The 15,167-nt window shown below is 35.3% G+C and overlaps 1 long non-coding RNA gene and 1 pseudogene across 2 annotated transcripts in view; one reads left to right on the forward strand and one right to left on the reverse strand.

Moving 5' to 3' along the window:
- The window catches only part of LOC138160127 (uncharacterized), a 41,100-nt gene that overhangs the window by 18,840 nt on the left and 7,093 nt on the right, over positions 1-15,167 (forward strand). Inside the window, exons 2-4 of one of the 2 annotated variants that reach the window (XR_011168082.1) lie at positions 10,702-10,748; positions 14,201-14,302; positions 14,503-14,673. This is a non-coding gene — a long non-coding RNA (uncharacterized lncRNA). The remainder of the gene's footprint in view (positions 1-10,701; positions 10,749-14,200; positions 14,303-14,502; positions 14,674-15,167) is intronic. The other variant, XR_011168083.1, reaches the window with a different exon arrangement.
- Positions 1,883-6,896, reverse strand: LOC138160849 (small ribosomal subunit protein mS33 pseudogene; annotated as a pseudogene).

Below are 15,167 nucleotides of genomic sequence, written 5' to 3' on the forward strand. Positions count from 1 at the left end.
GCTAGCATTTTCCACACCCTAAAGATGCCTCTGCCTAGTAGCTCTCTCTTTTGATTGGTGAATCTCTGACCTAGACTGTGCTCACTTCCTGCCCAGATCCACTCTTGACTCTCAAGACTTCTTCACATCCTTGTCTCCCCATCTTCTTGGCTATTTTCTAGCTCCTCTTTATATATAATATCCCCCAATTAGGATAGCATATTCTTTTTTTTAATTAAATTTTTTTTTTTTAGTTTTCAACATTCACTTCCATAAGTTTTAAGTTTTCTCCCTCTCCCTTCCTTCCCCTTCCCCAAGACGGCTTGCAATCTGATATGGGCTCTACACATTCATTCCTATTAAACACATATTTACATTAGTCATGTTTGACAGAAGAATTATAACGAATGGGAAAAACCATGAGAAAGAAAAAACAACCAAAATGAAACCAAACAAAAAAGAAAATAGTCTGCTTCATTCTCCATTCTGACTACATAGTTCTTTCTCTGGATGTGGCTGCCATTTTCCATTATGTGTCCTTTTGAATTGTTTTAGGTCCTTACATTGCTGAAAAGGGCTGAGTTTATCAGAATCAGCCTTTGCACATTGTGGCTGTTACTGTGTACAATGTTCTCCTGGTTCTGTTCCCCTTACTCAGCATCAGTTCATATAAGTCTTTCCAGGTTTCTCTGAAGTCCACCTATTCATCATTTCTTATTGCACAATAGTATTCCATTACATTTATATACCACATCTTGTTCAGCCATTCCCCAATTGATGGGCATCCCTTCTATTTCTAGTTCTTGACTACCACAAAAAGAGCTGCTATAAATACTTTTGTACATGTAGATTCTTTTCCCATTTTTATGATCTCTTTGGGATACAGCCCTAGAAGCAAATTGTTTGGTCAAAGGGTATGCACATTTTAATAGCCCTTTGGGCATAGTTTCAAATTGCTTTCCAGAATGACTGGATTAGCTCACAGCTCCACCAACAATAAATTAGTGTTCCAACTTTCCCACATGTTCTCCAACATTTATCATTTTCCTGATTTTCCATGTTAACCAATCTTATAGGTGTGATGTAGTCTCTCAGAGCTGTTTTCATTTGCATCTCTCTAATCAACAGTGATTTAGAGCATTTTTTCATATGACTATAGATAGTTTTAATTTCTTCCTTTGAAAAGTGCCTGTTCATATCCTTTGACCTTTAATTAATTGGGAAATGACTTGTATTCTTGTAAATTTGACTCAGTTCTCTATATATTTTAAAAATAAGGCCTTTATGAAAGACACTGTTTGTAAAAATTCTTTCCCAGTTTTCTGCTTCCCTGCTAATCTTGGTTGTATTGGTTTTGTTTGTACAAAACCTCTTCCATTTATTGTAATCAAAATTATCCATTTTGCATTTTGTAATACTCTCTATCTTTTTTTGGTCATAAATTCCTCCTTTCTCCGTAAACCTAACAGATAAACTATTCCTTGCTCCCCTAATTTGTTTATAGTATCAGCCCTTACACGTAGATTGTGTACCCATTTGTACTTTATTCTGCTATACATTGTCAGATATTTTGTCTATGTCCAGTTTCTATTCTATTATTTTCCAATTTTCCCACCAGTTTTTCTGTAATAGTAAATATTAGAAGGATAATTTTTTCTAATTTAGTGAGGATTTTTTTTGCTAGAAACTTTGCCAATGCTTATATATTATTAATTTCTTTGAGAATGCAGTAGATGACATATTCACACAACTATCAAGGCCAAAATAACTTTTAAGGACCAAAGTATATTCAAGAATCCAATCCTGATTCAGCATGATGAGTGATGAGGTGAGAGGGATGATTCTTGAACTAATAACCATCCATTTAAGAAAGCTATATTACTTTTGAGAGTGGAAAAATAACATGTGTATTTCTTTCTCATCTCAGTCAATGATTAGTCCAAAGATTGGCCCAAAACTGTTTATTTGCAGGTGATCTTTTCCCTTCTCCTGTCTTTGGTTTGGCTTTTCTATGAAACTTCTTTAGTTGCATTTGTTCTTCCTTAAAATCTTGGTGTTCATCTCTGTAAAGACCAAAGAAATAGAGTTTCCTCATGAAAGCAAGGTGTTATGAGGGGGATACCAGTCATAAATCTTCTTTCTTTTGACCAAAGGCTGTCCATTAAACAACTTCACTACTTTCATGGACTTAGAATCAGTGGGACTGGCAATTTCTCCAAATATTCAAGCACTCAGGTGAGCCATTTGCATGGCATATTCTGAAAGGGGTGTGTGAGAGAGAGAGAGACAGACAGATAGGGAAAAAAACCAGTAGAGACAGTTCCAACTTTACAGGTCCAGACCTTCTGGAAGTAGAATTTTGAATCCAGGTCCTCCTAATTTTAAGTCCAACACTCTATCCAGGATGCTATCTATGTTACTTCTCTCTGTATTATGCCCTTGTAGCTTTTATAAGTTCGTGAGCTGTGGCATAGTGATTTTGGGACCTATAATTCATTCATTAAGGGACATTTACATTGGTAAATTGGTATTTACATGCCAATTCTCAGCTATTTTCTGTTGAGTCATAGTTGTTCTCTAGAGCTCTGGACAAGTGAGGTGTGATTCCTTAATAGTTTTGTTTATAGCTTCAGTATTCAGTTTAATATAAAGTACACAACATTTAAATTTTAAGATAAAGATTATAAATAGTAATTTAATGACACCAAATTTGTGAAGCTGGCATGAATATTATGAAGTGAATTTAACTTGAAAATTTTGATTAGGCTTTGTATTTACACATTAATATATCAGATTCTTATGGTACAGATGATAAAGCTAGTTAGATAGGAAGTGGAAGTGGAAATAGAAGATAGATTAAAAGGAACAGAGCTGAAAAATTCTTTTTTTTTTTTACTTTTTGGAGGGGGGGAATGCAGGACAATTGGGGTTAAGTGACTTGCCCAAGGTCACATGGTCAGTCACATGGTCAGTTAAGTGTTAAGTGTCTGAGGCCAGATTAGAACTCAGGTCCTCCTGATTCCAGAGCTGTCCACCTAGCCACCCCAGAAAAAATTATTTTCTAAATGATGCAGAAAGCATTATTGTACACATCATTTTTTGGAAATTTTTGCATATTTATTTCTATTACATGTAAAAATATTTTTTAATATTTTGAGTTTCAGATTCTCTCCCACCCTCTCCCCTCTCCTCTCTCCTTGAGAAGGCAAATAATTTGATTAGATTTTGCATGTATAGTCATACAAAACATATTATCAGTCATGTTGTGAAAGAGAACATAGACCTCTCCAAAATAATAAAGTTAAAAAAAGTATGCGTCTATGCTCCTATTTATCTTCAGATTCCATCACTTCTTTCTGTGGATAGAATTTTTCATCATAAGTCCTTCAGAATTGAATTGGATCATTATATTGCTTAGAATACCTAAGTCATTCACAACTGATCACTGTATAGTATTGCTGTTACTATGTTCCATGTTCTTCTGCTTCTATTCACTTCACTTTTCATCAGTTCATACATCTTCCCAAGTTTTCTGAAACCATCCTACTCATCATTTATCTTATAGCATAATAGTATTCTATCACAATCATATACCACAAATTATTCAGGTATTTCTCAATTGATGGGCATCTCCTCAATTTCCAGTTCTTTGCAACCACCACAAAAAAAAGCTGCTATAAATGTTTTTGGTTTTTTAAAAAATATATATATATATAGGCCCTTTTTGGTTTGGTACTGCTAGGTCAAAGGGCATATACAGTTTTATATCCTTTTGGGAATAGTTCCAAGTTATTCTCCAGAATGATTGGATCAGTTCACAATTCCACCAACAATGCATTAATTTTCTGTCATATTATCCAACCTGATAGGTATGGGGTTTGCATTTCTCTAATCAATAGTGATTTACAGTATTTTTATATTTATTTGTATTTGTGAATATATATGTCTATCTATCTATCTATCTATCTATCTATCTATCTATCTATCTATCTATCTATCTTTGATTTCTTCTTCTGAAAACTGTGTGTTTATATCCTTTGACCATTTACCAATTTGGGAATGATTCATATTCTTATAAATTTGACTCAGTTCTCTATTTATTTGAGAAATGAGGCCTTTATCAGAGAAACTTGCTATTAAAAGTTTCCCCCAGTTTTCTGCTTTCCTTTTAATCTTGACTGTATTGGTTCTATTTATGCAAAATTTTTAATTTGATGTAATCAGAATTATACATTTTACATCCCATACTGCTCTTTATCTCTTGCTTGATCATAAATTCTCCTCTTATCCCTAGATATGACAGGTAAAATATTCTATGCTACATATGACTGATTTTCAGCAGTTTCAAAACAATTGACTTTCTATTCTAATAGGTCTGGTTCTTTCTTTTTTCTTGTTTAATGTAAACACAGATTATTCCTGGTTAAAATGTAATGATTTTCATGTTCAAGAAGCACAGTTTTATTTAACAGCTAGAAAAAATGTTCTAAATTTTCTATGCTGATTTTGCTATCTTGTTTCACTTTTTTTTTCTTTTGAAATTCACTCTTTGACTGAGAAGACTAAGTGTAGTGCCAATGAATAAGGAATAATGGAATTTTTCTTTTCAGCTTCCACAGTGTATATTGATTCTGACTAGTGATAGTCTTGTTGCTATTTTAGTTTTAACCTATATTTGGGAAAATCCCATTTAAGCATATAGTAATTTGGAAGTACTTTGCATTACTTCATTTATACTTTGAATTTACTTCCTTGTGTACATGTTATACCCCACCAGTAGATTAAAACCTTCCTGAAGGCAAGGATTATTTCATATTGAATATAAAGATTGTTTCATATTGGTCTTTGTATGCCTAGCATCTAACAGTACCTGGCACACAGGAACTGCTTAATAAATGTTTGTTGAGGGGCAGCTAGGTGGTACAGTGAATAGAGCACCAGGACCTGAGTTCAAATTCAACCTCAGACACTTAACACAAAAACTAGCTGTGTGGCCTTGGGCAAGTCACTTAACCCCAATTGCCCTCCAAAAAGCAAAAAATAAAAGTTTGTTGAACTTATTTGGATTGCATTATTTTATCTTCTGTGACTGAAAATCCATGTGTTATAAATATTTGAATGCAATTTTTACAGTGATCAAAGACAGCAGTCAAGAAACTCAAAGGGAATGACTTCAAAAGGAAAAAGAAAAGACTACTGAACAGCAAACAATTCAGTGATGAAAGCAATGGTGGCATCATTATTAAGTCAAAGCACATTTGAGGAAACTTAAGAAGTTAACCCTATTGTTCTTTGAAACTCAGGGAAGTAGTATAGCTGGTAAACATCAGAATGTCCTAAAGTCAATAATAACAGCTGTATAATTTAAGTAGTCCTCACAGCATCCCAGCTGAAGTGTTATTACAGAAATTCAGAGAATGATTACTCTAGTATCCAATCATTGAAATCATTGAAATGTATAAGAGTTCCAAAGGATTTGGCATCCTCCCTGAAATGCCTATTAAGGGCTTTATACCCTAGGATTGGTCTATTTTTCTTCTGGTTTCTGAAGTTCTGACTGTTAAGATTTTGATTGATACATAAAATTATATCTGGTGAGATGTGTGGCTGCCTTTGAGAAAATTACTTTTCTTCTTTGGAAAGGTAATTTCAAGTGTCTTTAGTCAAACGTTTATTTCCTTCAAAGAATAAACATGCTGAACTGGGTAAACATACCTGATGTGATTTCCAGTTTACATGTGTTTGTGTAGCACACAAACAATAAGCATTTCATTATCAGATAATTAAGTTCTTCTTTATTCGAATTGTGATTTCTCCCTATTTTTGTAATAAAAGAAAAAAAAACTATGACAAAAATAATAAACATAGGGGCGACTAGGTGGTGTAGTGAATAGAGCACCGGCCCTGGAGTCAGGAGGACCTGAGTTCAAATCCAACCTCAGACACGTAACACAAAAACTAGCCTTGTGACCTTGGGCAAGTCACAACCCCAATTGCCCTCCAAAAAGCAAAAAATAAATAAAGATAAATGAATTACAAAAGTTGATTCAGGGGAAAAAGTAAAACATTAATTTGTTAAAACGGAAGTTGATACTGTCCCTACGAGGAGTAAATAGTAAAGAAGGTAAATCTTTAAATTCTGTTTATGTGTCTTATCCAAACATTTCAGACTCATAACCTTTCAACAAATAGAATTTGATAGTAAGGAGGACTAATGAATGGCTTTTGCAAGTGTTGCCCAGTCCTTATGTGCTGTAGAAAGACTGTTAAATTGTTGAATGTCTTTTAAAAAATTTAAAAATAGGCCAGTATTACAAAAAGAATTGGAAATTGAAAAAATGTCCATCCATTGGGAAATGCCTTAACAAAAAGTGGCTTACAAATGCAATGGAAAAGTTGAATAGCCTTGCTAGTTACATATTGAATATTTTATATATTTTGAAAGAAAAGCAAGCTGTAGTTTCATGCATAATCCTCCTTTTTTTGTTCTGCTTTGCATATGGGAATGCCCATTTTAATTGGTGTTTGTTAAGTTCATAATAAAAATAGAACAGTTTCTACACAGAACCCCTTTAAATGGCATATCACTCTGTGGTGGTGATCATTCTCAAAATACCCCTTCTGTTAGTGTGCTGTTGTGAATTACTGTCTTTGAAGATCTATAGCATAGGATAGTTTTCTCTATTTCTCTCTGTATAGCAGCTATTCAAAGCTTTCTATTCTTTCTTCATGTCTTTCACGTCACTCTCTTTCCCTTCCCTCTTTGCAGAGGACTTCACTTCATGCTTTACTGAGAAAATAGAGGCCATTCACTATGTGCTACTTCTTCTCAACTACTCTACGTTTCACAAGCTTATGATATTAACTCACATTTTTTTTTCTCTTTTACTGCAGTCTCCGATGAAGAAGTGGTTCATACTGTCAAGGCCAAAACCTCTACTTGCATTCTTGAGACCATTGTTTCTGTCTCTTCCAGCAGCTTGCTTCCATAATCATCAATTCTCTCCTAATCTTCAGTCTCTGTTTTGAGTCTTTCCCTGGTTCCCATAAACATACTTTAAAAATATGCTCCCTTTCCCTTTATCTCGCGTCTCTGCTCTTCATAGCCAAAGTCCATGAAAAAGCTGTCAAAACTCGTTACCTACATTTCCTCTCTTTTTGCTCCCTTTTCATCCCCTTGCAATGTGGCTTCTAACCTCATCAGTCAACTTCTCTCATCATTTTTTTTTTTTTGGTAAGCAATCGGGGTTAAGTAACTTGCTCAAGGTTACACGACCAGTTATTTCTGGGTGTGGTGCTGAGTATCTGAGCCCAGATTTGATCCCCAGGTCATCCCGACACTAGGGCCAGTGCTCTTACTCGCTGAGCCACCTGGCCACCCCCTCTCATCATTATCATAACGGATTTTTAAATTGCTTAATCTGCCTCTTAAAAATCCTCATCTTTGCCTTCTGCAGCATTGGATGATGTTGACCACTTTCTCCTCCTTAGCATTTTCTCTTATCTGGGTTTTTGTGACACTGCTTTGTCATGGTCTTCTCTTAATGCTCTTAACTTATTCTCAGCCTTAACTTAACTTCTTTTCAGTCTCTTTTGTCGGAGCAACATGTATGTCAGTTAGCACCTCTGTGCAGACAGCTCCCAGATTTCTATATTTAGAGTTAGTCTTTCTTCTGAGCTTCAGTCACACTGTGGCTAATGGTTGAATATTTTCAACTGGATGTGTTTGTTTTACAGGCATCTCAAACACAATACGTCCGAAATTGAACTTCTTAACTTTTTCCCAATACCTTCTCTTCATAACTTCCCTGTCTTTATTACCATTGGGCAGCTAGGTGGCACAGTGGATAGAGTACCAGGTTTGAAGTCAGGAAGACCCGAGTATAAATACTGTCTCAGTCTCTTGCCACTTGTGTGACCCTGGGCAAGTCACTTGACCCTATTTGCCTCAGTTTTTTTCATTTTTAAAATGAGCTGGAGAAGGAAATGGCAAACTTTTCCAGTATCTCTGCCAAGAAAACCCAAAATGGTGTCGTGAAGAGTTGTGTGCGACTGAAAAGTGATTCAACAACCATCTGTTGTCAGCATTATCCTAGTGACCTGTTAGAATCTCCACCATCACTCACTTTCCCATAGCCAATGAATTGCCAAGCTTTGCTAATTCTACTTCCACCTAATTTCTTTGAATCCTTCTCTGTGCCACATACTCATCACCCTAGTTCAGACTCTCATTGCCTCTTGCCTGGACCATTGCTGTAAATTCAGAATTGGTCTCCATGCTTTCAGTCTCTCCCTTCTCCAATCCATATCTACATAGCTGCCAAAATGATATTCTTAAAGCACAGGTCTCACCAGGCCACTCTTCCATTCAAAAATCTCTTTTGGTTCATTCTTTTCTAAAATATAGATTTCTCTCACCTTTAAAGCCTTTACAATCTTCCTTCAGCCTACTTTCCTAGGCTTATTACACATTCCTCATTCATTCCTTTTTTTCCCCACAGGATAATAGAACTAGAAAAGGAAGGAGCCTTAAAGATCATCTCACACAACTCTTTCTACCATTTTTTTTTACAGATGAGGAAACTGAGACCCAAAGAAGCTAAGTGATTCCCAAAAGCAAAAGGATAGTAAATGGGACAGATGAGATTTGAACTTGGGTCCTATGACTCCAAGTTCAGTACTCTTTCCATTATGCCACATTGCCTTACCCATCACCTGCTCTACATTCTAGACAAAATGACCTATTTGCTGTTTCTCATATATAACATTTCATGTTCTATCTCCACTGTCTCTCAGTATTCCTCGAAAGTGCCATCTTCTAACCTCTGCCTTTTAGAATCCCTAACTCTTTTTAAATCCCAGGTTGTGATATCTGCACAAAGTCTTTCCTGACTTTCCCAGTTTCTAGTGTCCCCTGACATTACTTTGTATATATTTTGCACTTACCTATTGGAATTATTTCCCCTAAAAGAGTCCTTGAAGGAAAGAAGGAAACAAACATTATTAAGTGTCAGACACCGTGTTAAGTTTTTTTTACAAAATGTCACATTTCATTCTCACAACAACCCTGTCCCATTTTACAGTTGATTAAACTGAGGCAGGCAGAGGTTAAGTGACTTGCCCAGGGTCACACAGCTAGTATGTGTCTGAGGCTGAATTTTAACTTAGGCCTTCCTGACTCCAGACCCAGAGCTTACCTCTATAGTTTGAAGCCATGGATTGTTTTCATCTTTTTTTCCTTTGTATCCTTTTTTTATACAGTGTCTGAAATGTAGTAGGTGCTTAATAAATGCTTGATGAAAGAAAGAATAAATTATTATTTCTTTTATTTTTCATCTTTTCACTATCTAGCTTGCACATAGAGGTGTAAAATAAATATGAATATTGTGAGGTAATTGAGTCTTGTAACTTTTATATGCTAGATAGGTGTTTGGATTCATTGTTATACCAATATGTGGCAATACACTCCAAGACACTCTAGGACCTTGGAGATGTAGCCTTGTCAAATTGAGCTTTTCCTTCTCTTTGTTTCCCAGACCCTTTTTTATAAAGAAGAAGTGGGTGGTGAGAAAGAAGGAGTGAACTCAACACCAGTGGTCTGGGTTTGGTCTAATCGATTTCAGTTTCCCCATGCTTCTTTTTCCTTTCATCCAGAGCTCAAGCTCCTTTATTGCTTTTCTTTTATACTCTTGTTGAAAATCCACCTTCTTTAGTTAGAATTTGTTTCTCTTAAGATTAATCCCTTACTTGATATGCCTTTGCCATTCTCTCTGTCTCTTTCCTCCCCTCCCCCATACCTTTCTCCTTTCCCTCCTGATTCCCTATTAAAGGAATTTATCTGTCTATACATCTCTGAGCATTCTGTTCTTTCATTAGTTCAGATGAGAGTGACGTTCACTTCTTCTTCCTCCTTATTTCTATAGACTTCTATTTGTGTACCCCAATTATGTGAGATATTTTTCCCCATCCTTCCTCAGTCATTCCCACCCCCAGCATATTCATCTTCCCCTTCTTTTTCCAGTCTTCTTTTAAAATCATCAAAATATAACAGAACCTTCTGTCTAATTAGGCTCTTTGAAACCGTGTGAGATGTATGTATCATCTCCCCATACTAGAATTAAAAAAAAAAATTATGATTGCTTGTTCATGCTAATTGCTGGTTATTCTTATTCTTATTCACTTTTATGTTTCTCTTGACTCCTATGTTTTTATTTCGAAGTTTCTACTCAGCTCTGGTCTCTTCATCAGGAATGCTTGGAAGTCCTCTTATTTTATTAAACATCTACATATTCTCCTATAATATTATATTCAGTTTTCCCGGGTAAGTTATTTTTGGTCGTAACTCTTTATCTTTTGCCTTTTTGGAATATCTAGACCTGAATGGCACCTTAGAAGCCATCTAGTCCAGTCTCTTCCTTTTACAGAGGAGGAAACTGAGGCTAAGGTCTTTTTAAAGATGCTTTTCAAAATCTCCCCAAAGGATCACTTTTGACTTCTGTAATCACAATTAAATTGTTCTTTCACCTTCTGGTTTTTGTAGTAAAAATAAGGCAAGAATAAGATAAGAACTTTGTACACTATTCTTGCAATTATATTGAATCATTGAATAGTTTCAAAATTTGTGCAGTTGGTCACTTTTGATACCATTTACAAAGCTTTATATTGTATAATGTGTAGATAGCTTTTATAGTTCATTAACAATAATGTTTGATATCATTGCAGTAAAAAGTTGAAGATAGACTCTGATCAAGAACATAAATTCTTTGAAGGTAAGATCATTTTCCACTTTTTTCTTTGTATGACTAGCTCCTAGACTAGTGTCTTTCACAACATTGACTTTAATGAATATGCATTGAATTGAATTATAACATGTGCGAGCAGTTGAAATTTGTATTTGACTTTCTTCATTTGTACTTATTGAATCTCTAAGGAATCTAACCCTTTGCAAGTAGGGGGGCAAAAGTGTGTTATATTTAATTGCTCCCTTTGTGTTCCCTGTTTAAGGCATTAATCACTATTGCATATAGTCCTTTTGCTGTAATTAGGCATCATCATGTCAGTCATGTGTCTCTGAGCACTATTTGGTAAAGATGTGACTCAGTACAGAAATGAAAGTCAGGAGGTTCATTAAAAAAAGCCTTGGCAGAAATCTTGCAAAGCAGTTAGCTCCAACAACTTTAAAATTGAAATCTAGTTAGGAACAATGCAAATTGCTGGTCCTGTACAGAATTATAAAAACTAAAAGATCATCCCTTCCCTAGAAATTACTTTCTCAACTTGATTTTATCTTTACAGACCAGGCTGTGGTCTGTAAAAAATGTTTATAATGTCGCAGAAGACAATGTACAGAAATTTAATATTCGATAAATATTTATTAAACACTTACTATGTGCCAATCACTGTGCTAAGCACTGGGAATGTAAAGAAAAGAAAAGAAAGTCACTGCCCTCAAGGAGGATATATTCTAATGAGGGAGACAACATGTAGACAGCTAGGTATATAGAAGATAAATACACACACACACACACACACATATATGAATGAGAGAGAGAAAGCCAGACAGAGGCAGAAACTGAGAAAGAAGAATGTAATCTGAAAGGGAATAATATAAACAATTTGGAAGTTACAGCAACAAAACTTTTTTTTGCCCTTATGTGTGCATGATTCACTTCATGTTAGCCATTGTTATGTTTCATATGGTAATGATGAACAAAAAGAAAGTGGCATTTGAAGAATTCAAAGGTATTTGTTAATGTGATATATTCAAGCCGACTATTTCTTGTGATCATCTGACAAAACCAAATTTCTTTCTTCTACATGCTTGTCCTAAAGGATATTCTACAAAAAAAAGATTCTGCATAGGTCACGAGAGTGTAACCTTGGTAGTATGCTTTTTAATAGATAATATTTTTTCTTTTTTTTTTTTGGATGGAAAGAATAAGTTAGGTTATATTTTTTGTTTGAGTCCTCAAGTCTATGACATGATTATTGTGTTATCGTTTTTTTCAATAAGTATTTAAATCTGAAAACCAAGTAGTTATAATTTATTGTTCCTAATGTAAAATTAAGTATTTTAGAAGAGAGTAATTTTATTGGTTTTCTTAAATATCAAATGTGCATTTTATACAAGTTGTCATTAAAATAATATCACCTCTCCCCCCAAAATAACTAGCTGTGTGTGACCTTGGGCAGGTCACTTAACCCTAATTGCCTTGCCTTTCCCCTCCAAAAAAAAATACCACCAAACAGCTACTGGTGGTATTCCATTTCCAGGGAGTATAATAATAATGGCATGTGTTTATTTACATAGTCCTTTAAAGTTGGCAAAGCATTTACATATATCACCTAACTTGAGCCTCATAACAGCTCTGTGAGATAGGTACTTATAGGTATTATAAGCAATATAATATATTAATTATGTATTAATATATGATGTGTTATAACATTATATATTAATGAATACTTATATCCTCATCTATAGGTATTATATATCAACCTGTTTTCCATATGAGGAAATAGAGAAGCTGTGATGTGTCTGAAGTAAAAAACTTTTAAGTATGAAAGATGGGATTTGAACCCAACTCTTACTGACTCCAAATTCAAAATGCTTATTACTATACAATATTGCTTTTTATAATAAAAAGAGCATGTGAAAATAAATTCTAGAATAAATGAAAAATTCTGGTCCTGCCTCTATATTTCTGGAGGTGTATGTTTACTACAATATATGTGCCATGAACGTGGAAATAGAGAATTGGAGTGATTAATTTGTGAAGTGTTGATTAAATCATTGTTGATTTCTCCAACCTCTCCTTCAGATTCAGAAATATTTGCATATGAGAATATGCAAGGAATATATGCCCAGGACCTTTTATCAGTCTTCATCTTTCTTGATGTCTGTAGCTTTTAACCTTACTGACCAGTTCCTTCTCCTGGCTACTTTATTATCTCCTTTGGCTTTTGCTGACACTGCTTTCTCCTAGTTCTCCTCCCTGACTTCTTTTTAATCACCTTTGTTAGGGTGCCATTCCTGGTCCTCTGCCTGTCCATGATGACCCTAAAACCTTAGGAGCTCTTCTCTCTCTATATCCTGAATTTATTCCTAAAGGAACCTGGCCACCTAGAAATGACATATTCATTTTTTTTTTGCCTTTTTTGGGGGGGGGCAATTGGAGTTAAGTGACTTTCCCAAGATCACGTGGCTAGTTTTTGTGTTAAGTGTCTGAGGCTGGATTTGAACTCCGGTTCTCCTGACTCCAGGGTCGGTTCTCTATTCACTGCACCACGTAGCCGCCCTGACATACTCATTTTGATGCATTCTTTGGATTGTTACGTTCCCCACCTAGCAGAAACAATAAACTGTGTCTACATGGTAACTGGAGCAGTTACCATGATTGGTTAGACAGCTGAGCTTGTGCTTTGGGGCTCCTGGTTGCCTTTTGCACTTTGTGGTAGCTTTCTTCAATGTAGGTATCTGTACAGCAATGCTAAGATGGACCTATCCAGGTCGCAACATTTTGAGTCAAAGGAGACCCCTTTGTTCGAGCTAAGTAGTGGGAAGGAAATTTTTACTCTTGGAGAAAATGGTCACCAGACAGCATAGATTTTATGATGAATTTATCATTCCTCTTTAATGTTTCTATCATTTCTTCATCAACTCTTTTATTTGTATAGTTGGTCATAGGTAAGACTCTCAGTATTATGGCTACTTAACTAACATCAAAAGCAGCTGTGTCTAAAGTAATTTTGAAACTGCTCTGCCACAGGGGAGTTTCTTTGTCCTGAGGACATTCATCTCAGTTTTAGTAAGAATATAAAAACCCCAACCTTGGATTCAATGTATGTACTGAAACTGAGAAAAGCCAGGGAAGACTAGGGAAAGTTAAAAAAAATGAGGATCAGTGACAGATGTTGGGAAAACATTAATTTGAAGAGACCTAGATTTAGTCCCCAAGGTTGCTAATTTCAGAGCCAGTTCCTGAATTGAATTTAATATTTTAGCTTTAATTATTTTTTTATTATTTCACTCTTAAAACCAACTAAGAAGGTCTCCTATTTCCCTCATTGTAACTTCAAAGAGAAGCATTCATCTTGGGCGAAGTGATCCATAGCACTTAGTGTCATAGTTAAGACCCCCCATGCCCCTCTTTTTAGCTAAGCTCCAGTAAAACAGGGAATATTCCAGTGCCATATTCTCATCCCCTTTAACTTGTTATTTTAGCAGATGACATCTTGCCCCCCACCAGTCACCATTCTGTGCTTACTAAAAAGGACAAAGAATCTTTAACATTCATCAGAGATGGGACTTTTGCTGTACAAAAAGGTAAAGTGGGGAAGGCATTTTTTGAACTACCACAATATTCCATTCCGGGGAACTGATACATTTTTTCCCCAATGTGTAAATAGATTTGGAGGCCCATAGCATCCTATACTTGTCTTTAGGTAGTTGTAAAGGATATCCTTTAATAAATCTATTTGGGACATCATTTAAGTCTTTTTCATTTGCTTCTTTTTCTTCTTTAGTATGGACTATGGATTATCACATAATTCCTCATTTGGAGGGGCATTTGCTGCTGTATGAAGGAATTCAAACAGGTAGGATCAACTGATCAAGTCGCCTCTTCATTTTAAATTCCTTGAATTCAGAAAGGACTCATTTCACTTACTACAGTGATTGAACCCAAGGTATATAAGGTATGTTTTCACCATCTTCATGTACTAAAATGTTTTTTTTTGGTGGATGCTTGTGCTCATAATGAAATCAGTTCTTTATTCCTTTATTCTCATCTGCAAAGTAAACCCAGGAGCCATACTTATATTTGGTCATAACTTCTTTATATCTCCTGGTTTCATTTAGAGGGAAAATATCAGACCAGTTTCTGACTATCTACTATAGGAAATGAACAAAAGTAAAGATGTTGGCTCTGATTATCACCTGTGTTTAGAGATGTTTAGCTGTGCTAAAACAGCACAATAAGAAGGCCAAAGGAACACAGTAATTGTCTCATTCACATACAAAAAGCCACTACAAAACATTTAACCTCCTTGCCAAGCAGATGTACAAGCAAGAACAGAGCTGTTTTATGGTACAAACATAATTGAAAAACATTGTGGAGAAGGATGGCAGAAGATAAGCAATATTGCCTCAAAAAATGTAGAAGGCAGTTGAGGGGAAAACAAATATGCAC

This window comes from Petaurus breviceps, unplaced genomic scaffold (assembly GCF_028583685.1).
Source record: "Petaurus breviceps papuanus isolate PSGF00001 unplaced genomic scaffold, PetGlider_PUasm1.0 118, whole genome shotgun sequence".
In the NCBI taxonomy this organism is placed as follows: Eukaryota; Metazoa; Chordata; class Mammalia; order Diprotodontia; family Petauridae; genus Petaurus; species Petaurus breviceps.